The sequence below is a fragment of the Triturus cristatus genome, chromosome 7 (genome assembly GCF_964204655.1).
Source record: "Triturus cristatus chromosome 7, aTriCri1.1, whole genome shotgun sequence".
Taxonomy (NCBI): domain Eukaryota; kingdom Metazoa; phylum Chordata; class Amphibia; order Caudata; family Salamandridae; genus Triturus; species Triturus cristatus.
In genome coordinates, this window is record NC_140590.1 from 262,227,102 (window position 1) to 262,252,071 (window position 24,970).

Here is a 24,970-nt window from a genome sequence, read left to right on the forward strand (position 1 = left end):
TTGAATGAGACGCAGCCGCATTGCAATGGCCGCCTCCCTAGGGGCCGCTAACGCTTCCCTCCAGTCATCCTCGTCTAGATCTCCCACATCCCTTACCCACGCATCCCGTAATTTCTGTAGCGAGGGGGAGCAATGAACAACCAGCGACTGGTAAATGCGTGAAATTTTTTTGGTTTCCAGGTTACCCATAAACACCCTCACCTCCAAGGGGCTGAACTCCGGCACGGACTCCAGACCCTCCAAGTACGGGGCAATGGCGTGGCGAAACTGCAGGTATCGGAAAAACTGGGTTCGTGGCATGTCATACTCCCGGCTTAATTCCTGGAACGATTTTAGCGTAACTCCCGCCAGAACGTCGCCCAGTGATGATATTCCAATGTTATCCCAACCCGTGAATCCCCGCAGAGCCGCCAGCTCCGGAAAGCATCCATTGCCCCAGAGGGGAGTCTCCCCAGTTAGGGTATTCCACCATCCCATACGACGCAGGGCCTGCCTCCAAATCCGAAAGACCGTCTGCGTCCCGGGGGGAAGCGCCCCTCGTATCGGCGCCGCGTAGAGTATCGTATGTAGCGAGTGGGGTTCCATGAGACAGCGCTCCCGGGCATAGGCCGGGTCCCTTCTGTCCCCATACCACCACTCGTTAAGGACCAGAAGATGAGAGGCCTGATAGTAGGATAGTATATCCGAGGTCGCCAAGCCACCGCAGTAGGTGGACAAGAAACATGTACGGAGCGCCACCCGGACCGTACCGCCGGCCCAAAGGAACCGACCCAATTCTGAGTCAACCTACCGAAACCATGCGGGTGGAATTGGGTAGGGGTGATTCTGCAGTTGATACAGCAGTCTGGGTAGGGCAACCATCTTAAAGATGGCGGACCTGCCAAATATTGTCAGCGGCATACGAGTCCACGTCTGGATATCCGCCTTGACTCGCCTCCAGACCGGCAGCACATTCCGTTCCCACGACAGCTCTGGCGCAATCGACAGGAATACTCCCAGATATTTAATCCCGTCGACCGCTATCTGCAGATCAGACGCCCAGGTTCCAGGTACCCCGCGCCCCCCCAACACCCACAGCGTAGACTTGCGCGGGTTTAGATATAGCCCAGAGGTTTCCCCGAAAATTTGCAAGATCCGCCTGATGCGCGGTCCAGACCGATCAAGATCTGTAATAAAGAATAGCACATCATCTGCGTACAGTGCAATTCTATCCGATGGTCCCCCAGGCCATTCAAATCCCCGTAGCTGTGCGTCCACTCGCACCCATGCGGCAAGGGGCTCCGTGGCCAGCGCGAACAGATATGGCGATAGGGGACAGCCCTGTCTAGTGCCCCGCTAAATCGCAAACCGATAAGAGACCGCCCCTGCCACCCGCACTAAGGCCGTCAGATCCGTATATAAGAGGCGAACATAGGCCAGAAAGTGAGGGCCCAAATTAAGGCGGGGCAGCAACGCAAATAAGTAGATCCAGCTTAGGGAGTCGAACGCCCTATCCATATCGGCCAAGAGAAGGGCCGCCGGCTCTCCCACTTTCTCGGCCGCCGCCATCGCCACATGTGCCCGGCGAATGTTATGTCGGGTGGCCCTGCCGGGCATGAATCCGGCCTGATCTGGGTGAATGAGATCCGTTACATGGGGCAGCAGCCGGTTGGCCAAAGCCTTCGCCAGGACCTTGGCCTCCACATTGAGCAATGATATCGGGCGATATGAGGTGTGCTGTTCTGGCGGCCGGCCAGGCTTCTGAAAGACCACCACCTCCGCATGTCGCCAGTCCGGAGGGAGAACTCCTGTCTCTCTAGCCTCCTCTACAACCGCCTTGTAGTGAACTCCTAGCTGCAAGTGGTACCTCTTGTAGAATTCGCTAGGGAAGCCATTTGAACCCGGGGCGCGCCCCGTATTCAACTCGCCCAGCGCCGTGCCCAACTCCTCTGCTGTCAGGGGGAGCTCTAATCGCTCCCGCGTCTCGTCTGACACTGCCCGGGGTGGGAAGTCTGCCAGGAATTTATCCACCACATCCGCCGACAGGCATTCATGGGGGGTATACAGTTCCGCGTAGTATGTAGCGAAGCTCTTCGCTAGTATCGCCGGGTCCGTAACCGGGGTCCCCGTCGCGTCTAATATCCCCGGCAACGCCTGGGGATGCAGTATACCCTGGCATAGCCGGTGCAGCATTGCGCTCGACTTATCCCCCCACTGATAGATCCGGCTCCGCGTTGCGAGCCAGATCTGTTTCGCCTCCTCCATCTGGAGGGAGGCATAGGCCTGCTGCGCTAGTAGTAGTCGTTCCACCTCCGGGGTCCCCTCGTCTTCCCCACCCCTGCGCTCTAATTCCTCAATTTCCGCCGCCGCCCTTACCATGGTCTCCCTACGCTTTCTTCGGGCAGTCGCACACCAAGCTATATCCACGCCCCGCAGTGTAGGTTTCATAGCTTCCCACAGCATCGCGGCATCGGTGACCGACCCCACATTCTCTGACAGAAAATTCGCGACGGCCTCCCCCATATGTTCTTGATAATCTGGCTGTTGTAGGTGCCACGTGGACATACGCCACCGCAGCGGCTGCCGCCGCCCATCTAAACTGACTGTAACCGCGACGGGGGAGTGATCCGACAGGCCCCTCTGTAGGATGTCCGCCGCCTGCACTCTATGCGACATCCCGCTTGGAACAAAGAGGTAATCAAGGCGCGAGAATGAATGGTGGACAGCCGAGAGGTATGTGTATTCTCGCATATTCCCATGGAGGTAGCGCCACGTATCAACCCAGCCCATACCCCGTACCATGTCATGCAATTTAGTGGAAACTGTCCCCTCCGACGTGCCACTGTGGCGGGACGTGTCCTGCCCGCGATTCATCACGTCATTCCAGTCCCCCCCTACAATCGCCAGCCCCTCAGGCACCTCTGCCCATACTCCAAACAATTTCTCCACGAAGGACCCCTGCAAGGGAGGCGGCGCGTATACACTCCCCAGAATCAGTGCTTCCCCCCCCCCCCAACGTCCCGCTAATGAACACATAGCGGCCCTGCTGGTCTATCCATTGCCTGAAATGAACGTAAGGGACCCTGCGGTGCACTAACACCGCCACTCCCCTAGAGCCCCTAGTAAAACCCCCATGGAAGACTTGCCAATAACCGAAGCGCTGTAGGCATAATACCTTTGTGCCCAGTAGGTGGGTCTCTTGTAGCATAAGGACATCAGCTCCCATTCTTTTAGCGAATCGCAGGACTGCACCCCATTTTATCTTGTCCAGGACCCCCCGCACATTCCAGCTGAGCACTCGAAGGGATCTACTAGGTCCCGTCGACCTTTCTTCTGAGCCCGCCATCAGGGAACATCAATTGTGTAGGTCGTCTCTGCGGGCCGTGGTGTGGCCCCTTCCATGTCTGTGTGCCCTCCCCGTGAACCATGCGACGCCCCTCCTACCCCGTCTAAAGTTCCCCAACTCCCCAGTCGCTCCCCCTCCCCTCCCCCCCCCAGAACCCCCACCCTATACTTCCAAACCATTGAAGTACCTGTCGCGGTATTGCAGGTTTGATACTCCTAACGTGGAGCCCAAGACCATACACGCCAATGGATCCCCCCGCTAACAATCCCCAACTCCCTCAACTTCCCTCACCCAGCTCACTGAGGGAGACCTACCCGCCATTTCCCTCCCCCCCCTCCTCGCCCCCTGTCTATCGCCTTGGGACATCAACCACTACTCCTCCCAACCCACCCGGACCTACCCGTGTCCTACGCTCCCCACTCAATGCCCCTGGTGATAGTACATGTTATGGGATAATAGCTCTTGGTGCGCCCAGGGTGGCTCTCACGGATCTGCTACACTGCCACCTGGAGCACCAGACTTTGACCCTCGGGAGCTGCCTGACTCCGATCGCTGCCGAGACCGGGACCTCCAGTTGCTCTTTTGCCGGGCCTTCTGCGCCGCCGATTTCCGCGGCCCACCCTGCGCCTCGGAAGAGTCCAACCCCGGCTGGGCCGGCACCCGTACCGACACCGTTTCATCTGTCCAGCGGAATACTTCCTCCGGCGTATCAAAGAATTGAGTGCGGGACTGAAACACCACCCGCAGGCGAGCCGGGTATAGCAACGCATAGGGGAGTTTAAGGTCTCTCAGGCGCGCCTTGGCTGCTGCGAAGGACTGTCGCTGTTGCTGCACTAGCCTCGTGTAATCCGGAAAAATCATAATGCGGTGATTCTCGTAGAGAAGCGGCTCCTTAGTTCTGGCCTCTCGCAGGATGGTATCTCGGTCATGAAAGTTCAATAGCTTTGCTATCACTGGTCGAGGGCGGGCCCCCACCGGTGGCTTCTGCAGTAGGGCCCTGTGTGCCCTTTCGATCACAAAGCACTTAGAGAGGGAGGTCGGGGGGAGCCAGCTCTCCAGCCATTGCGTGAGGAAACCCTCCATGCTGCCCTTCTCACAGCCCTCCGGGAGCCCCACGAACCGCAGGTTATTCCGTCGGGCCCGCCCTTCCGCATCCTCTGCCCGAAGGGCCAGGCCCCTCTGGGTGCTCTCGAGGCTGGCTACTTTGCGTTTGAGAGTCACAATATCATCCTCCGCTCCGGAGATGCGGGTCTCCGCCTCTGTTATGCGGGCCACTGCGTTCCTCAAATCCTGTCTCAGTAGAGTGACATCTGACCCCACCACTCCTATTTTCGCCTCCAGTGTGTCTCTCGATTGTGTTATGGCAGCCATCAGGGCCGCATTGTCCGGTACCGCATCTTGATGACCACTGGCCGCTCCTGTTCCCCCACTCGGCCCCGTGTACTTATCAATGGGCCCGTGCTTAGACGGTCCGCCGCCCCCGCACCTCTCGTCATGGCGATCACCCTGCATGTTTGTCTCTTCCGGCCACCGCCTCTGCAGCTAGACCCAGACCCACGCCGCCCCCAGGCTGGCCACTGGTATCTCGGGCCTTGGCCCTACGCACAGGATCCGTGTCCTTATGGCAATGCACCCCAACCTCGGGGGCCACGCAGTCCAGTCTCGAATTCAGGGCCAGATATTAGCGGCTCTCCCCCTCCCGCCGCGACCCGATCTGGTCGCCGAGCGCCCCTTGCCTTGCCGTAGGTATGAGACCGTCTCTAACCACCTGGGGTGGTCCGTGAGCTTTCCAGCGACCACACCCCACAGCGCCCCTGCCACCTCCTTACTTGCTCTGCGATGGTCTCCGTCCTCCAGGGGTCTCGTGTCGGATCTGCACCCACGGCGCCTACTGGGCCCTCGGGTCCGGCCCCTCCGGGGGCGCTCGCGCCACTTTAATCACGCCGTCACCAGTCAGGCCTCAAAGATCCACGTACCCCACAGCTACGGTGGCTCGCCCTGTCTCCTCAGTCACCTTGCCTCCGTGTTGGACTCGGCCCCCGGCCACGCGGGACCCGGCGTCGCCACCGTGTGTAGGCTTTGCTCTGCCGCTGCTCTCGATCGGCGCGTCACTCATGCGGCCCCGGCCAGCTATGCCTGCGTGTGGAGCTCCCGTCAGCAGCTGGGGCCCACACTGCAATGTCGTGGCAGCCCCTCGCACAGTCCAGGTCACTAGGGCCCCGTCGGACGATCTCCGCTCTGGCACCCCCCAGCGCGCTCCTCAGCCACCGGAGCAGGATTCTGTGGCCCCTGTAGTTCTCCTCCGTCGCAGCCGGTCCGGGCCAGCCTCAAGGCCCCGGCTTCTGTGTGTCGCTAGGGCCTCACTCAGCAGCTCCGTTATCTGCGGCCCCCAGCACGTCTCAGGGCACGGGTGTCCCGCCGGATGAGCTCCGCCACTTCCTACAGCGCTCCGTGCCCACCTGACCAGGATTCTGTGGCCCCGGCGTGACGCCTCTGTCGCAGCCAGTCCTGGCCACTCCAAACTCGAGGCCCCGGCTTCACCGCTCCGTACGGGCCGCTACTCGTGGCCTCGCGATCTCCGGTTCCCCGTACACTCCGAGGCCCCGAAATATCACCGGAGGACCTCCGCTACCCTCCGCTGCACCCTCGGATCTTCTGGGACGAAAGCAGGCGGGGGAAGGCAGGATAAATCTTCGGATTATGTATCGGCGGGACGGAGCTCTAGCAGGCTGCGTCCGCCATGATGGCTCTCTTCCAAACTGCTGCTTTTACTGTATGTCTCAACTCTTGAGGCAAGCCATCTGGATTAAATACAGCATATGTTCCAACAATCTCATTTTCTCTATTATCTAGAGTTACTCTGTATAAGACATCCTCATCCGGTGTCTCAAAAGCTATTCCATCAGAAGTACAAAAAATTGTGCAATTCATTTTACACAATAAGTCCCTACCTAACAAGTTCACTGGACTAGTGTCACACACTATAAAATCTGTGCATGTCCGAAAATTTCCCTATCCTTACCCTTACTGGTTCAGTAAGACGAGTCTTAATCTGTGTATTAGACACACCAACCACTTGGATTGCTTCGTCCGAGAGAGGAAGATTTCTTATATCTGCTGACCTGACAGTTGATCTTGTCGCTCCTGTGTCTACTAAAAAAGTAACACTTTCCCCATTTATTTTCCTATCTACAAATGGTCCTGCCTGGTCTATTTCTAGAGTTGCTCCAAGTATGCACTCTTCCTCCTCTCTTCGGCACCGTCAGTAGTCCCCTTCAGACTCACTCCCCTCATTCTTTAGCCAGTATTGTTGTACCGGATTCGTACGTCTTGGTTTGTTTACCTGTTCATCATTGTAGAATCCCGAGTCTTGATTGTATTTCTGGGATCCTCTGTTCTGTGGCAAGGGCGGTTTTAACTCCCGATTCTGCTGCTTGACAACCTTCTGCTGTTGCTGCTGATGATTACACCCCTCGTTCTGCACCTGTTGATTCAAGGATTGATTGTCATTATTCACTAATGGTGGATTCGTACACTCGGATCTCCAGTGCCCTAATTTTCCGCAGTTGCGGCACGGAAATTTCTTCTTTGCCTCTTCGATATTCCCCTTTCCTTTTCCTGTACCATATCTGGGCCTATTTCCTGGATTATTTGCTTGTTCAACCAGCTGTGCTTCTTGTCTTTCTGCAACCTTCACCTGTGCCCACATCGCTTTTTCCTTCAGCTTTCTTTATTTCGCCTCAATTTCATCACTGAAGTACTTCGCATGTCTCAAGATCTCATCAATCTTCTTACTCTGCCAATCAACTGTGTGCTCTCGTATCATTTCACTGATTTCGGGTCGTAAGCCATATACAAATCTGTATACAAAATGACTCAAATCCTTATCACCCAGATGTTCATCTCCACTGAACTGTTTAAAAGCCAGTATTAACCTTTCATAAAAGGCATGAACTGATTCTTTTGCTTCCTGATGTGTTCGATCTATCTTAACCCAATCTGTCTCTTTTGGGGGTACCTTATTCTTCAGGAACACAATAACCTGCTCATATTTCTTCATAACCTCCGGGTCTGGAGCTCCTGTTCTTTGATCTCTCGGGTATTCTTTAGCAGGCCAATCTACAACTATTTTACATTCTGCCCACAAGTCTGCTGGAACAATTATATCAAACAGACTATTCAGGTCAATCCACAGCACTTTTGACAATTTCACAAACCTATCTACCTGCCTATACGACTCGACAGGCTTTTCTCTCAGTCGTGGGAAATCATTCGTAAATGACAAAATATCCTGTCTAGTCCATGGGACATGTACATATCCTCCTCCAGGAATCTCTCTCATAGGATAAGCATCCACTGTTTTTTCCTTTTCTCTCATGGGAAATGCTAAGTAAGTCCTGTCCACTGTATCTTCTCTTTTCTTGTACCATCTATCCTTCCACCTTTCCACATCACCCCATTTTCGCAATAATCCAATCATTTCCTTAATCTGCCCTGTTCGGCCAACATCATTTAGATTCTCAATGTCCTTATCCGAAAAATCCACTCGGTAAGACTTCTGCAAAGCTTTCACCTTATCCATGTCAATTCCCATTTCACTCGCTATTCCTTTTAACCTGTCATGCATATTCCTAGCCCTCCATGTGATGCTCTTGCACATAAATAACAACTCTCCATCATGATGATCCTTTAAAGTCTCTGTAGGAATTGTCCCTGCTATAAGCTCCTCCAGTTCTATACGCAACCTGGCTACATCAATTGCCTGAGAATCTTTATCCCTCCTTTGGAGAACTTTCACCCAATCATTCAAATCCTCAGCCGTTATTTCTGTAGTTTTCTTCCCTGCACTCACTTGTTCTGCCATCCTCTGTGGTTCCAAAATTGATCCTCCCATCACAACATTTCTTTCTACACAACCAGTATTCAATCCTGAATTAGGCTGTACATTTAACTCTCCACCACATGTGTCATGTCTCAACTGTCTCGAATGATTCTCTTTCGTCCTCATTCCTGACTCTCCCGGAGAACCAACTAGTCCATTTCCTACATATGGAATTGTTAAACCACTTTCACCCATTCTTTGTTTATCAAAAATAGGCATAACCGGACCTATGGTTACAGGCACTGTAACAGCTTCTAGATTCTTGGTTAATTCTCTGATCTTCTCGGTCAACTCAGATGTTGTTCTTGCTAACTCTCTTGTTTTCTCATCCTCGATTTCAGTCTCTCTTCCTCTCTCTCGCTCTCTCTCTCTTTCCGCGAAAGAGCTACCACTTTTCAGGTCAGGTGTCACAACTTCTGTTTTAATGATTTGCAAAGTATCTCTCATTGGGGTAGTAACTGGTGTTCTCACTTCTGGTTCTGGTCTATATGGAGGTGGTCTCTTGTAGATCATGTCATCCAAGACTTCATCCTCATAATCATTAGCCCCATACCTTCTCAACTCTGCATCATGTACCTTTTCCGTACCTTTCCTCCCTTCTGCTTCCTCAACAGTTCTCATCGGATATAGTCCCTCTGACATACTGGCATCTCGCCATCTCCTCATTCGATCATGATGAGTTTCACGATCATATTTCCTCCCGAACATGTACCTATAATTACCTCCACTCCTCTGCTTTTCTCGCTCATGCACCTCATCTTCCCATTCTACCAATGCCTCGAACTGTTTCGGCCTTGGTCTAGGCTCTAGACACATCATCCTCTCCCGTAAATTTCTCAACACGGCCAAATTAAATGAACCATGTTCCGGAAATGCTAGTACACCATCTTCTTTAGTATACCTACTCCAATTGTCTAACCAAATACAGGTATGATACCCATATTTCGCAACCATGAAGGATGCAGGGGTTCTTGTCGGAGGTAGTACCTCACCTTCTCTAGTTATTATATCCTTATCAAACCATTTTTTAATTTTACTGAACAAGGATTTCTTTTTCTTTTCCTCTGTTTGATAATACATTTTTGCGTTTACCACAACCCTCTAGTCCTTTCTACAACTGTACGATCTTTTGTCCAATAATAGCGCGACTCACACTAACGCACCAATCCTGGAGAGTCTACGTCACCCTGTACTTCTTCCAATCCCTGCGCGGCTCACACCAACGCACCAATCACAGTGCTTTCACAGCTCCAACCCACTGTCCAATCACAGCGCGGTCTTTCTGACGTCAGTAGTCGCTGCAGTCGCTTCTACTCCTGTCTCCTGTCACTCGTCTACCCCTCCTTTACAAAACCTTCTCAGTAGACTTTGTTTCAGATTCTACAAATCAATTCGTTACAACATATAAACATCTCCATTGTCTGCTCCGCTAACCACAGAATAGTAAAGACCTTTCCCACGAGAATCCCGCTTCTCTTTTGAACAGCGTTTACCTCTGCTCTACCACGGAATTATTACTTTCGTTGACACAGTAGCACATCCCTCTACTCTGCCCTTCTAGCATGCATCCATTAACTGTTTCCTCCCGGAATGTTCCTAAGAGTCTCACAATCAACTAAATGCCCATACATTCACGCACTTTCACACTAGAAAATGTAGCACATTTACACAGAATACTGCCTTTCCCGAGAACAGCGAACAGTCTGTCCTACTACAGATTTATAACATACGTTAACAAAGCAGCGCTTACCTCTGCTCTGCCCTTCAAACAAGCTCAGAGAATACCTATTACTTCTCCAGCGGTAAGCTTTAACGGCGAACCTTACGGATCCCTGGGACTTAAGACCAGAGTTTCACAGATAACCTTTCCTACCATACACACTTCTCTTATACCGGAAATATGTCTCTAATAGTAACACATGACGATGTCACTGAATCGAACCCAGACAATGTGACGCGCAACTTCAATTGTCACACGCTTTTCCCTGCATTCGTAAAGGGCCAACATTCCCGTCTTTCCCGAGAGCAGCACTCACTTCTCTCTGCCCTACTACGGAACTGTCACCGACTCCCTACGTCCCAGAAGCCGTACACACTACATAAAACTCAATGCGACGTCTTCAACATTTAGTGTTAGTACATATATCAACATTAATCAATAAATCAATAAATCCAAAAGCCTACATACAAGCGATTTACCAGATCAAGACAATAATCAAAACCATCATAATGCTACCAGGAAACTGCTGCAGATCAGAGCTTATAAATTCTCCCTACTTCCACGGACAGAGTAATTCCACAGTCATACGCACATACACTCATCATACGCTGGTGGGGCCCATAACACCAACATTCATTCTATTACTCTATCCACACTGAATATATGAGAGAACTCCTTGATCAATCTGCACCTAATCGGAGGTCAATGCAATCAAATTGAATTGTCTCGAGTCATGATTTAAACAGTTTAAACACATTTGAGATCTCAATAATATGACAAAGAAATAACCACCCGACACTGAAATTCAAACAAGAATGTTTATCTAAATTAATTCATAAGAAAGCCTTTCAATTTGCAAAATCATTATTCTCATATTTACCTATTCTGGCTAAATGTCGTACTCTAAGTTAGGACAGGTCTCTCAGTAAAGAATCAAAGTCTCTCAAGTCGCCGTCCTTTCAGTAAGCATCGATCCTCTTGAGCATAAGTTCAGGAAGAAGTGGCCTAAAACCCTCTGTAGTCTAGTTATATTTATACTAAAACTTACATATTAAAAGTTACAAACAAGCTCTAAACGTCCGTTGAGCAGAGCGAGCAGGAAAGGATGTTAGCTTGCAACATTAGAAAAAAATCTCCGCTCTCGGATATCTCAAAAATAAAAACAAGGAAATAGGAAGTCCAAACTAGTTTTGCAACATCCATAGATGCTTTTCTCCGGAATCGTATCACTCGCAGTGAAGCCACCGCAAGTTTATCAAAAATGTTCATTTGTGACCAATGTTCTCTCGCAAGGATAATCCTGGCGACCATCCCAGAGTTGTCGTCTTTTCATAACTTTTAGATCAGACAGAGGCCGAGGTCATCATCAGCGAAGCCTCTCTTCATATTTCATCTACTCAAATGCAGGCTGTAGATGTCGGCCATTTTCTTAGTAGGCCAAAATGGATAACTTAATTAAAAAGAAACATAAAACAACGTTACTACATCGTATTGATTATACAGTGTTAATTCCCACTAATACCCTTATGTGTATGTATTTATCTAGCCTTTTGCGACATAAAGAAGCATTAAAGCATATTATTTTAAAGCGCAATCACATAACAAATAGCACATAAGCCACACTTATTTAATTAATTTGCTCACCAACTTAGTTCACTTATTAATTTAGTCATGCAATTGCATTCCCACGTGTAGTTCTTTCATTAGTAAGGTTGATTAATAAAAAACTCGACAAAACTTACTACTTAGTAATTAATCATTAATAATTTTAATTATGATATACAAAAATATAAGCTGATGTTTGGGTTTAAATAGAAAACCCTGCTCCAGCACTTTGACTCAACAATAAGTATGGGCTCGCTATGGTTTAACAGTGTGAGCATAGTGAGAACCATGCAGTAAATAGTTACCGAGTATTACATATTACATAACTACTTCAGGGCTGGCTTTAGGGCGATGCAGCTGCACTGGGCACTGACCTGCAGGGGAGGGGAGTGGTGGGGGGCACAGACCTCAGGGAGGGGCGCTGTGTTTAGCTATTGGGGGGGCGGCAGTGTGGCACAGACCTCAGGGAGGGGCGCTGTGTTTAGCCATAACTTGCAATTTAAAAGCACCTGCTGCAGAGTTCCTTGTGCGTTCATCTTTCAGGCAGCAATACAAATGTCAAGATAACTCTTGTGATTAATGTTCCTGCTAGAAAGACAGATGGCGTTTTATCCAGTGACAGTTTTGACTCCCCATCAAGAAGCGTGGAGGGTTGCTATGCCTGCTGCAAAGAACAGATCTGCCTTTTACGTGGATAGCCGAGGGGATTAGAAAAGCCAGCCTTTACCAGCTCCTCAAAACAAATCAAATTGTTATGAAAGAATCCGAAGAGGAGGCCATGGGATGGGGCCACCAAAAAGACTGTCACGCCTGTCGCCGCCAGCGCTAAAGCCTGCCCTGCCTGTGCTATACATTGTAGAACTTTTCAATGGCGGTGTGTTAGGGGCAGATGTGAGTTGGCCGGGTTTTCCAGTCCCAGTTTGTGATTTTATAGGGAGTGTTTCACGAGCGGAAGGGAAAGTAGGGCTGAAGCTGGGCTGCGAGCACATTCCACAGAAGACGGCTTGAAGGCTCCGGATCTCTTGTGTGTTGTGGGGTGGATGCAGGTGCTCCAATCAATATTGTGGGCTAAGGTGGCGGGTGGCTCAGTAAGTTAAGGCGATGAGTAGGTCGCGAGCTCAACTCTGTTGAGTCCTGTCCACTTAGCATCCCATCCTTTCGAGGTCGGTAAATGTAGGTATTGTAACACCTGGGAATAACAGAGCTGAGAAATGACAGACGTGTGAAATTAAGCACTATATATAAATAATAAAACGAGTCATTATTTTATATGTGTACTACTCTCCACTTAATATTTATCAAAGTAATCTGGGTCTTATTTTTTAATGTAAAATGTACAGTACTTACTAGAAGAAAGTTTGTTTTATGGGCTGTAAGCTACTGCTTTAAGTACCAATGGGCAGCAAAGCATGACAAGAATGGGTGAAACAGGTAGTCTGAGTAGATCGACAGACTTAAAAGGGATTTCTGCAGAATTTACCCTTTCTGCTCCTGTTTAAAAGAGCAATAAAGGGATGTTACCTTTTTCTATTATCTGGGCCAGATCACAGTTAAAGATAAGTGGATTGTTTCCTTGGCTGGGGGTGGAGGGCTAGAGGTGAAGGGGGACGTGAGGAGAAGAGAAGGGCTGGTCAGGGGGCACGTGTTTTGGGAGGAGTGGTGCTGGAGGGGGCTGGAGAAAGCGTACACATGTTTACACCCATCGAGCAGGACAAATGCTTTATTGTTAACGTTGTTTGGTGACCTAGTTAGATGAGGTAAAAAAAACATGTTGGTGGAGTCCTCTGAAGAAGACTGACACAAAGACGAGGACCACATAAAGTCATAACAATATTACAACAACGACATACGAACCTCACGTATAGAAGAGGAAGGGGAACAAGAGGAGAACCCGCAACGGGGTAAAGCTATGGAGTGGGTGGAAAGGAAAGCAGTAGCACAGGCGGAGAGCGCAACCAGTGACTGGAGAGGGCAAGGGGAGGAAATCAGAGCAGCAGCTGGACACAGGACTACTAAGGGCGCCGGGAGGAGGGAAAGAGCAGCAGCACCAGCCGGCTCGCGCCAAGGCTACGGGAGGAGGAGGCAGCCACACTGCGAAAGCGGCGTGAGTAAAATAAAATTATATCAAACTAGCATGAATGGCGTGAAGCTGGAGTCGCAACTGGACAACGAGCTCTAGTTAAAATTAAAATAAAACACAAGCGCTGCCCAGCGGTCACAAAAGTTAACTATTAAATGAGAGGGGGAGCAGGAGGTGAGCCTGCGAGTGGTGTGCGCACGCGCGCCTGGAAGAGCGACAGCTAAAGGCCCATTTGGTGCGCGCGCTTTAAGGTTGCCCGCGAGCGAATCGCTTCAGCGATGCGCTTGATGCGGAAGAGATAGGAAAGCCAGATGGCGGCTGTGCGCGTAACCGCAAGCTTTAGGCCACAAGCAAAAGCGTGTGGTCGGATTTCTAAAGCTCACTCACTAAATGTCTCACTAGACCAGCGCATGCGCTGGTTCAGGCGAGATCTAAAATAGTGTGGGTATGAGCCTGCAGAAAGGGTCAAGTCAAGTCTAACATATATACTTTGAAAAAATAACACAAAAAACAAATTTCCAAATACATATACGTTAAAATTGTAACAATAAAATATAGATAAAATAAAAAAAATATACAACCATCAAAACATATGCCAGATTTTAAATATTAACCTAAACATTTAAAAACGGGTTTTATTTAATGTTAAATTAAATGTAAATAAATTAAAGTAAACACAAATGTTTTATGCATTTATTATTTATTGTAAACATATTAAAAATGTATTTGCAATTTAAAAATGAAAAAAATATTAACAAAATATATATAGCAAAAAAATAATAAAGAATTAAACTAATATAGTGAAAAATATATTTCCAATAAAAATTACACTTACCTCAAAAGAATATAAACAATTAAAAACACAAATAATTAAAAAAAATACAATATTAAGTAACAATAAAAATACTTACTTCATTACAAGTCACTCACTTTATTTCGGTTCGTAGAACCATCAAAGTACATAAAAAGACATCAAATTTATAAAACATAAACATTTTAAATGCATGATTCAGTGCAATATAGATGAAATAGTTAAAAAACATATATTAAATCCTTCAGAGATAAACAATACAGTACAGTACAATGAATAGAGCCAGTTAGAACTAAAAAATAGAAGGCTGTTGCTCAGGATACAGGCTAGAGTTAGACAGACTCCACAGATCTTTTGCTGAATCAGTTCTAACAATATGGCTACAGTCTCCGAAACCTTTTCCTTATGCACCGAAGTTGAAAAGAGGTATCTAGAAACTGAAAAGACAACAGGTTGGTGAGTGTCCGATTTCACAATTCTAAGGGCCTCAACATAATGTACTGTTCATAGGATCCTGCACAGTGTGACTTACTATTTGGACCTTGCCTTCTTGTAAGCTGGACAAAAGAAGAGAGTATGGGCCCCTGTTTCCTTAGCTATACCACAGGATGGACAATCCCAAGGTAGTCAAAGGTTGTGACCCTCTCTAACGGAGCCCCATTCAAACTTGGGTTTGGGCTAGTGGATTGGCATGGATTAAAGACCATATTTTTTGATTTGCTAATATTTATTTCTAAACCCCTTGACTTACAGAAGATGTTAAAATTGCCAAGTAGCCTTTGGATGTCCATTGGCGTCTTAGAAAGAAGAAGGGTGTCATCAGCAAACATTAACATAGGCACCATTTCAAATTCTTGCTTTGGGGCATCATTAGTGAGTGGGCCATTCCGTTAATGTACAAGGTCAATAATGTAGGCACCACTACACGGCCTTGCCTGACGCCCTCACTACAGAAAAGAGTTCAGAAGCGTACCCCATTTTGCCACAACGCACCTGTACAAAATTCCTCTCGTGCAGCCTTTGTATAATATGACACAGATAAAATGGGACCCCATATCAATCAAAAAGAACCATAGTAAAGTCCTGGGATCTAAGTCAAATGCAAACTATATCTGCAAAGATCAGATAAAGTCTGCCCCCTTTACGACCACTGATTTCCAGTAAAGAAGTGGGAGTCTAAAAACCTGGTCTACAGTGGAGGTACATTGACGAGTTCCTGCTTGAAAGGGGCTTAAAGCCTTATTTTCCTACATCCATTCCTGGAGCCTCTCTAATATGACTGTAGAAGACACTTTTTTGATGGCATCAATCAAACTGATGGGCTTATAGTTTCCAGGAAGCAGGGAAGAGCCTTTTTTATAAATAGGAATGATTTCCGCCCCCAACCATGAATGTTGGATAGGCATTTCCTCCATGATAGCACTGAAGATTATCAAAAGATAAGGGCCCAATATGGCTGGTTCTGAGAGATACCAGTCTCCAGTTATTTTATCAATACCAGGGACTTTGTGAGGGGCAATCTTATAAGTTGGCAGGGTATGCTCAGACGCGAGTCCCTTGCTCACTTTGCCACTGGATTCAAGCAAGCCTGGCTGAAGACGGCTGCAATGCCAGAAACCGGTCCTAGGAAGCTTGTTTCCAGTCCAGGGAAGACATGGCTTGGCAGTTCGGGCTGGACTGTTCCCATGAGGCACAGGGTCAGACTGATTTGCATATGGCCATGTCTGAACTGGGGTGGCAGAGTGGGCTAAAGAATGGTGATGGATTAAACCCAGATCAGTTGACTGGGGGTGAGTGCTTGCTATGTTCAACACTCCGCTCATCATTTCCTTTGGTTTTTGCTTTGTTCGCCATAAGTTGGCAGGGTATGCTCAGACGTGAGTCCCTTGCTCACTTTACCACTGGATTCAAGCAAGCCTGGCTGAAGACGGCTGCAATGCCAGAAACCGGTCCTAGGAAGCTTGTTTCCAGTCCAGGGAAGACATGGCTTGGCAGTTCGGGCTGGACTGTTCCCATGAGGCACAGGGTCAGACTGATTTGCATATGGCCATGTCTGAACTGGGGTGGCAGAGTGGGCTAAAGAATGGTGATGGATTAAACCCAGATCAGTTGACTGGGGGTGAGTGCTTGCAATGTTCAACACTCCGTTCATCATTTCCTTTGGTTTTTGCTTTGTTCGCCATAAGTTGGCAGGGTATGCTCAGACGTGAGTCCCTTGCTCACTTTGCCACTGGATTCAAGCAAGCCTGGCTGAAGACGGCTGCAATGCCAGAAACCGGTCCTAGGAAGCTTGTTTCCAGTCCAGGGAAGACATGATGATGATAGAGGATTTATATTGCGCAAGACAATAACCCGAAGGTATCAAGGCGCCTAACAAAACGGAGATAAAAAAAAAAGGAAAACCTTACACATAGGCTTGCAGGAAGAGGCGAGTTTTAAGGGCCCTTCGGAATAACTGTAGGGAGGGTAGGGACCTAAGATCCAAAGGAAGATCATTCCACCACTTAGGCGACAAAGTGGAAAAAGCCCTATCCCCCCCACTTGGCTCTTCGTACACGGGGGACTGCCAGGAGCAATTTACTGGAGGAACGCAGATCCCTTCCAGGTATATAGTGGGAAATAATAGAACCAACTCCCATGTCGCTATTCCTTGCAATGACAGTGTAAGTCATACATAAGACTTTAAACTGTACTCGGTGCTCTACCGGTAGCCAGTGCAGCGTTTTCCTGGCCAACGTGGCCGAGGAGCGTCTGAGCATCCAGAACAAATCTGGCTGCGGCATTCTGGACTACTTGCAGGCGCTGCAGTAGGCTCCTATTTAGCCCCGCATACAGCGCATTACAGTAGTCCAGTCGCGAGCCGATAAGAGCGATAACTACCTGCTTTCTGGACTGCATGGAAAGATATTTCCTGATCCTTCGCAGGGTATGGATTAGGCCCCAACAGGTAGAGATGGTTCTACTAACCTGACCGCCCATGTCCAATGCAGGGTCTATCATCACCCCTAGATTCCTAGCAGATGTCGTGGGGGAAGGACACACCCCGAGCGAGTCAGGCCACCAGCTGGCTGACCAGATGTTCTCATTCCCTCCAAACACCATCACCTCAGTCTTCTCCCCATTCAGTTTAAGTGAGTTCTGAACCATCCACTGACCAACTGCCTCCATACAAGATCTAAAATTGGAGGCAGTAGGTACATCCGAATGGGAAAGAGAGACGAGGATTTGGGTGTCATCTGCATAGGAGACTACCTCCATCCCGAAAGATCTAATTAATCTGGCCAGTGGGGTCATGTAGATGTTAAATAGGGTCGGGCTGAGAGCCGACCCCTGCGGGACCCCACATAGCACCGGTCGGGATGGAGATAGGAACTCCCCCAGCTTGACTCTTTGTTCCCTTCCTTCAAGGAAGGAGGTTAGTAGATCTAAAGCTGCGTCCCTCACCCCCACTTCCTTCAGACGATATGTGAGTACTGAGGGGGAGAGGGTATCAAAGGCCGCAGTTAGATCTAACAGGACCAGGAGGGTGGTCTGGCCCCCATCCACTCTAGTGCGGATCTTATCAAGCACAATAGTGAGGGCCGACTCAGTACTAAATTCCCTCCTGAATCCATGCTGGGAGAAGTCCAAGCAGCCCGAGCCTTCCACAAAGGCAGCGAGATGCTTGTTAAGATGTGCCTCAAGCATCTTTGAAGGGGCTGGAAGCAGTGAGATGGGACGGAAGTTTTTTAGAACTTCTGGATCAAGGGAAGGCTTCTTTAACAAGGGTTTGACTACAGCGCTCTTCCATTCCAGGGGAAAAACACCGTCCCTCATAGCTAGATTCATAATTTCTAATAGGGGCGGTAAGAGGGTTTCCCTACACTGCTTAATAATCTTCAAAGGACAAGTGTCTAGGGGAGAGCCAGATTTGGTTTTATTAAGCAAGATCTCCAGATCCTGTAAGGCCAGCGGGGGAAAGGAATTCAGAGTGCTCGATGGAAAGCTATCTGAGGTGGTCCTATTCATCTCAGCCGGAACAGAGGACCCACTGATCGAAGCTCTTTGTATCTCAAGAGCCCGATAGATAACCTGTATTTTGGTGTGAAAGAAGAGAGCAATTTTGTCACACAGATCTTGTGAGGGTAAGACAGGGTCAGGTGTTTGTAGGTTGACCAAAGAGTCAACGATTCTAAAGAGCTCCTTCGACGAGGAGAGCTAAGTTGTCGTGGCCACAAAATAATCTTGTTTGGCCTGGACAATCTCAGCCTTATATTTCCTAACCAAGAGTTTGTGAGCTTCCTTGTTCTTGAGGTCCCAACTTGCATGCCAGAGCCTCTCCATCCTCCTCACTTCTTGCCTGAGGATTCTGAGGGATTCCGAGTACCAGGGGGCAGAGGGTCTTTTCCTAGCTCGACGGCGGGTCTGTAACGGGGCCAATTCATTCAGGGCCTCGGTGATGACCTGTTCAAAGTGACCAACCGCGGTCTGGCCGCTATCCGAGCCTATAGTGGAAAGACTAACAGCCCAAGGTGAAAAGGAGTCATTACTAATATTCCTAAAATTTCTGCCGGCTCCCACTGTATGTTTCCCTATTTTACTGCCATCCGTCAGAGGGCATTCTAAAAGAAATGGGACCGCAAGGTGATCGGACCAAGATACATGTACCGGATCCTTAACGGTCAAACGATGGTCATTAGAAAAAATGCCATCTAGAATGTGACCTCCACGGTGGGTAGCCCCGCGGACACGCTGCGTGAGTCCACAGGACGCCAGGGCTTCAGTAAGACAGGAAGTATCAGATAAGTCAGGCCATTCTAGATGACATGGCTTGGCAGTTCGGGCTGGACTGTTCCCATGAGGCACAGGGTCAGACTGATTTGCATATGGCCATGTCTGAACTGGGGTGGCAGAGTGGGCTAAAGAATGGTGATGGATTAAACCCAGATCAGTTGACTGGGGGTGAGTGCCTGCAATGTTCAACACTCCGTTCATCATTTCCTTTGGTTTTTGCTTTATTCGCCATAAGTTGGCAGGGTATGCTCAGACGTGAGTCCCTTGCTCACTTTGCCACTGGATTCAAGCAAGCCTGGCTGAAGACGGCTGCAATGCCAGAAACCGGTCCTAGGAAGCTTGTTTCCAGTCCAGGGAAGACATGGCTTGGCAGTTCGGGCTGGACTGTTCCCATGAGGCACAGGGTCAGACTGATTTGCATATGGCCATGTCTGAACTGGGGTGGCAGAGTGGGCTAAAGAATGGTGATGGATTAAACCCAGATCAGTTGACTGGGGTGAGTGCTTGCAATGTTCAACACTCCGTTCATCATTTCCTTTGGTTTTTGCAATCTTATATATGGCCCTATAAACTTAATTAATGATAGTTGGATATTCCTTCGAAACATAAATAAGCTCCCTGCCTAGCCTAGCATTTGCGATAGTGTCAGTGGGAGGTTTGTCAGTACCCATCTGCTCACCAAATAGGGTCTGATAGTGTGCATTCCACATATCATCTGTAATACTATGCTCGATATTAGCAATTCCCTCTGAACTCCAAGTCAAGACTACATTCCAGAAAGCCTTATGATCATTGCGCTTAATGGCACTAAGCAGCGATTCCCACTCTCTTTTAGCAAAGGTGGTAATTTGTTGATAGCTCTTGCAGCCTGTATCAAAGTCCAATCTTTGGATTTAATTGCCTCTATTAGGGCTACGTTAGGAGATCTACACTGTATGCCAAACCATGAGGGAAGATATCTCCAACCCAAGGTCACTTTTCCCCTGCTGCCTCTAGACTAGAGGGAAAAGGCCTCTATCTAGTGGGAAAGGTATGCGCTAATAAGAACAGTGTATTCATTAACAAAGCAAGGCCCAATCTTGGAGAAATTAAACTTCCCACAACCCGTTTTCTCAAAGAGGCAAGGAGCAGTTTCAAGCATGGTTCAAAATGGCGGCCAAACATAAATTGTTCCTGCGAATGCTAATCTCCATAGAATAATAACAGGCAGAATAACAAAAACATTTTCATTCCAACAGACCCTCCTTTTAGCATGAGCTAACAATTTTTTATGAATTGATTGAAGAACTTATAACATTTTTAAGGAAAAAGGAACATTGGTTTTAGGAGCAGGTCATATAGTCAGTATCAGAGATGGAGGCTGCAAGTAAATACGTAGTCTCAAAAATACTTTCATCAATCTGCATCAAGTCGCCAATATCTCTTTGTAACATGATTGCAGCATTAGTATCATGAATTGACAATTTCTGTTTAGGAATGAGGATATTAATACAATAAGAACAACAAGCTGGGAGACATTGTATGCAGAGGCAACATGTGAAGAAGATACCGGCAACTACGGCCAAGAAAATGAGGATCTTCCAACCCTAGGAAGTTAGTGTGTTCCAAAACCACCCGACTGTGTCCAAGTACCTACTTCTTGATGTATTTCAGCGGATAGTCTATGTAATTTTTGTATAGCTGAATAAACATTGGGAGTGTTATCAGGTATGTAAACACGACAGCTGCTGCCAATGACGCGACAGGCCCCTCCCCTATCTACAAGTATAATGTCTAGCACCATCCTGTTCTGCAAAGTGACTAATCTTTTAGCCTGGAGCTCAGCAGTGATATATGTCATTATCCCAGCAGTCGTATTGATAACCCCTTCAGCAACTCTTGTTAGCTGACTAATTTGAAGGCTATTAGCCATGGGGCCCCAATAAGGTAGTAGGCCTGTCACAGCGTCCCCAAATTGCTGTGTGGTGGTGTCAGTCTCCTCTATATCTTTCGCATCAACAACCCTCTTGACTCGGGACAGGAATGGACTTCTACGTTGCAGTCGATGAGTTTGGTGATAGTTAGACGGGGCAACATATACAGGGGGAAGAAGGAAAGAGAGATAACATGTTCCAGACCATCCCCTCGTGAGCCAGACGTGAGCTTGTGATCCACAGACAAAATAGATATTATGGAATAGGATCAAAGGCGGACTATTAGTCGTATTCAATCTGTAGGTAAAATTGCATATACTGTCCCTCCACCTTTATCTCCCCAGTCCCCTGGACACAAAAAACAGCTGTTGTATTAACCACTGACACAGGTATCGGCTTATCCTTGGTAATATTGCGACCTTGGAATGATTGAAAATACTCAGAAGTTTTAAACCGTTGGAAATCAGCCGTTTCCATTCAAAACCAGACATTATCCTTTACTTTACGATACGTATTCAAGCATGACTTTGAGGACAATGTGCCTAGAGTCCCTTGTCCTGCCGGGCCTATGGGGGTAAACCCTGGTAGAAGTGTAAATATTCAGTCACAGTGTGAGAATCCGAGGATGTCATACCCAAAGTAGAAAGATGAAATTGGTAGTACACCAGTCAAAATAATTCGTACCAACCATTGCTGCTGCCAGTATACGACAGAGGCATTGACAAATTGTTGCTCTCATGAGTGACCGAAGGAAGTAACCCACAAACCCAACAATTAGTTGTATTGGACACATTGTGAGCCTGATGCAACATTTGTATAAATACATTGTCTGTGTAGGACTTTCTATGCGCTTCTTTGTGAAGGGCTTGAGTAACAAAAATGTGTCCAGGTGGAGCGGGAGTTGTACAAACCATGGAATGTACAGGAAATTTCTCATCTAAAAACCAGGATATTCCAAGTATTGTTGCTAGTGCAATCACGACTATTAATACGCCAATTAATATACTCTTTTTCGACCAACCTCTCAGCGAACGCGGCGGTGCAAATGGCTGTTCCTCCTTATCAATAGGCCGACCAAAGGGATGCATAATTAAGCAAGGAGAGAAATGCAACAAAATTGATAGTAAAGGTAAGTGTTCCTAGTATCCGTCAGAACATCACTGGTACAGGCTCCTATTGTTCATCAATATGTTGGCGCTCTTGAGCACCGGTGTTGGAGCTTGCTCCGTCCCAAGCTCTTGATGTATTCCATGGCGACCAGGATAATGTACCCCCAAAGGGATACCTTTCGATTTATCCTGTCCATTGTTCAAAACAGTGCACAACTCTCATAACACCCTAAACTAACTCCGTTGGGACTACAGCAAAGTACATCCTAACTTGCACAGTCAATCCCTGTCTAATCTGACTTCTCCTTTTGTGTACCTTTCCTCAACCGAGGACGCAAATTGTACCTGGCAGCCCCAGGCACTGTTGGATCAACAAACATCGGCTCCTTTATAGCTCGTACTTCTGGGGGAATCGCTGCATTTAGTACTTCATCATTCTCCTTTTCCGTTTGGGTCCAAGTCAGCCTTGCATCACTAAAGGGGATGAACTGGGGCACCTTTTCGCATTCAGAGTCTCCATTTCCTTCCCTCACCCACTGGTCATAGGGCAAGGGCAAAGATTTCCTTCGGCAGTGGGTGGCGTGCACCCAGTTCTTTCTGCCGGCGACCTTCACAGCGGTACATGTAGCCAGGAGGACCTGTTCTGGTCCCTTCCAACGCAGCTCCAAACTCTTCACCCGCTGGACGTTGCGCACGCCAGGCTGGATATTGTGTCTGGGCCCCTCTGGTATAGCTGGCAGTGTTTCCCGGACCTGTTTGTGAAACGAATTAAGATTTTCAGTTAACTGGCAGAGGTAATCAATCAATAACGGATACTCAATATCTGAAAACGTAAAAGAGGGCGCGGGATGCCCCAGACATTTGCCGGGCGTCCAAACACGACCTCGTATGGTGACAATCCGGTCCTAGAATGTGCCGTTGTTCTTGTCGACAAAAGAGCTAATGGTAAAGCATCAGGCCACTGTAACCCTGTTGTCTCCTGAATCTTTGTCAATTTCAGTTTGAGAGTACCATTGTACTTCTCAACCAAATCTGCAGACTGCGGGTGGTTTGCAGCATGAAACTTCTGTTTTATGTGCAAACCATTGCGAATTAGCTGAATGACCTTGGCATTAAAATGACTTCTGTTATCACTCCAAATCAAACGGGGCAAGCCGAAACGAGGAAAGAACTACTTCAGGAGTACCTTTGCAGTCTTAACAGCTGTATTGTCTTTAGTGGGGTAAACCTCAACCCATTTACTGAATGCACAGACAACCACCAACACATACTTCAAGTTATGACACCTGTCCAGCTCTATTTAGTCCATCTGGAGGACCTCAAAGGGTAAAGTAGGTGGTGCAAAATTACCAGGTGATGTAGGGGTACCTTTTCTACGATTATGCATCATACACACCATACAGTATTTCAATAAATGTGCAGCTGTTTTTGCAATGTTGTCATTCTGCCATACAGGGTCTAACGACTTGCAAATACCTTTAGCGCTGATATGGGCTGGGCCATGGGCCATCATGACCACAGTGAGAACATATGCATCTGGCAACATCCATCTCGGTTTCCCTGACTTGTCAATCCAACATCTCTCATCATTCAATTATGCAGTGCTCTCTTGCCATATTGCTAATTCTTCTATTGTAGCCTCGCTTTGTATTTCCTTCACATTCTCAAGCGTATCCTCAAACATAGTGACTTCAGGCACCCACCTAGCAGGACCTGCTACAAACATTTTCTCCATTTTAGTCCGTGCCAAAATCATTCCCCCTACTTACATCATCAGTAATTTTCCTATGGGCACTACACTTCACTATTGCCAACTTCTTAGGAAGCGTCAAAGCAGGCAAAAGCCACAATATATGGTGAGCATGTTGGATCTTTACGCCATGGGAAGTAAGGCACCCTCTTTCAACCCAGAGTCGCCCAAAATTGTGGGCAACCCCGAGGCATACCTGACTGTCAGTATAAATATTGACAACCAGTCCATCGCTCAATTCACAAGCTCCAATAAAAGTGGCTAACTCAGCTGCTTGGGCTGACTGATAAGGGACTCGTGATTTCTCTACGACTGTACGCAATGTGGTGATAGCATAAGCAGCGGTTGTAGTGCCATCTGGTAATTTGAAACAAGAGCCATCGACATATAGTTCCCCCTGTGGGTCAGATAAGGGAACATCAGTCAAGTCTACCCTTCCTTTCATCTCTTCCTCCATCTGGTAGGTACAATCATGTTTCTCATTTTCATAATTTTCAGAAGGGATGGGCAGTAACGTGGCTGGGTTCAGAGTGGCACATCTTTTGATCGTGATGTGTTTTTCAAATAGCTTCAATTCATAACCGGTCAGACGTGCACTGGTGAGGTGCTGTGTCTTGGTCTTATTCAAAAGTGTATCCACAGCATGGGGTACCATGACTGTGAGGTAAGTATCAAGTACAAGTCCAGCCGTTTGTCTTATCGAGATGGACACGGCCACGACCACTCTTAGACAGCTCGTGAGGGTTCTTGTGACAGGGTCAAGAACAGCAGAGAAATAAGCACACACCCATTGCTTATCTCCGAATTTATGTGTTAGAACAGAAAGCGCACAACCAGGCATCTCATGGACATATAATACAAACGTCTTGCTGTAGTTAGGCATGCCGAGCACTGGAGTCAAGCAAAGCGCACTCTTTAGTTGCTCAAAACACTGCCTACATTCAGGCATCCAAGGCAGCGGCTCATGCACATCATTAGTGGTTAGTGCGAGCAAGAGTTTGG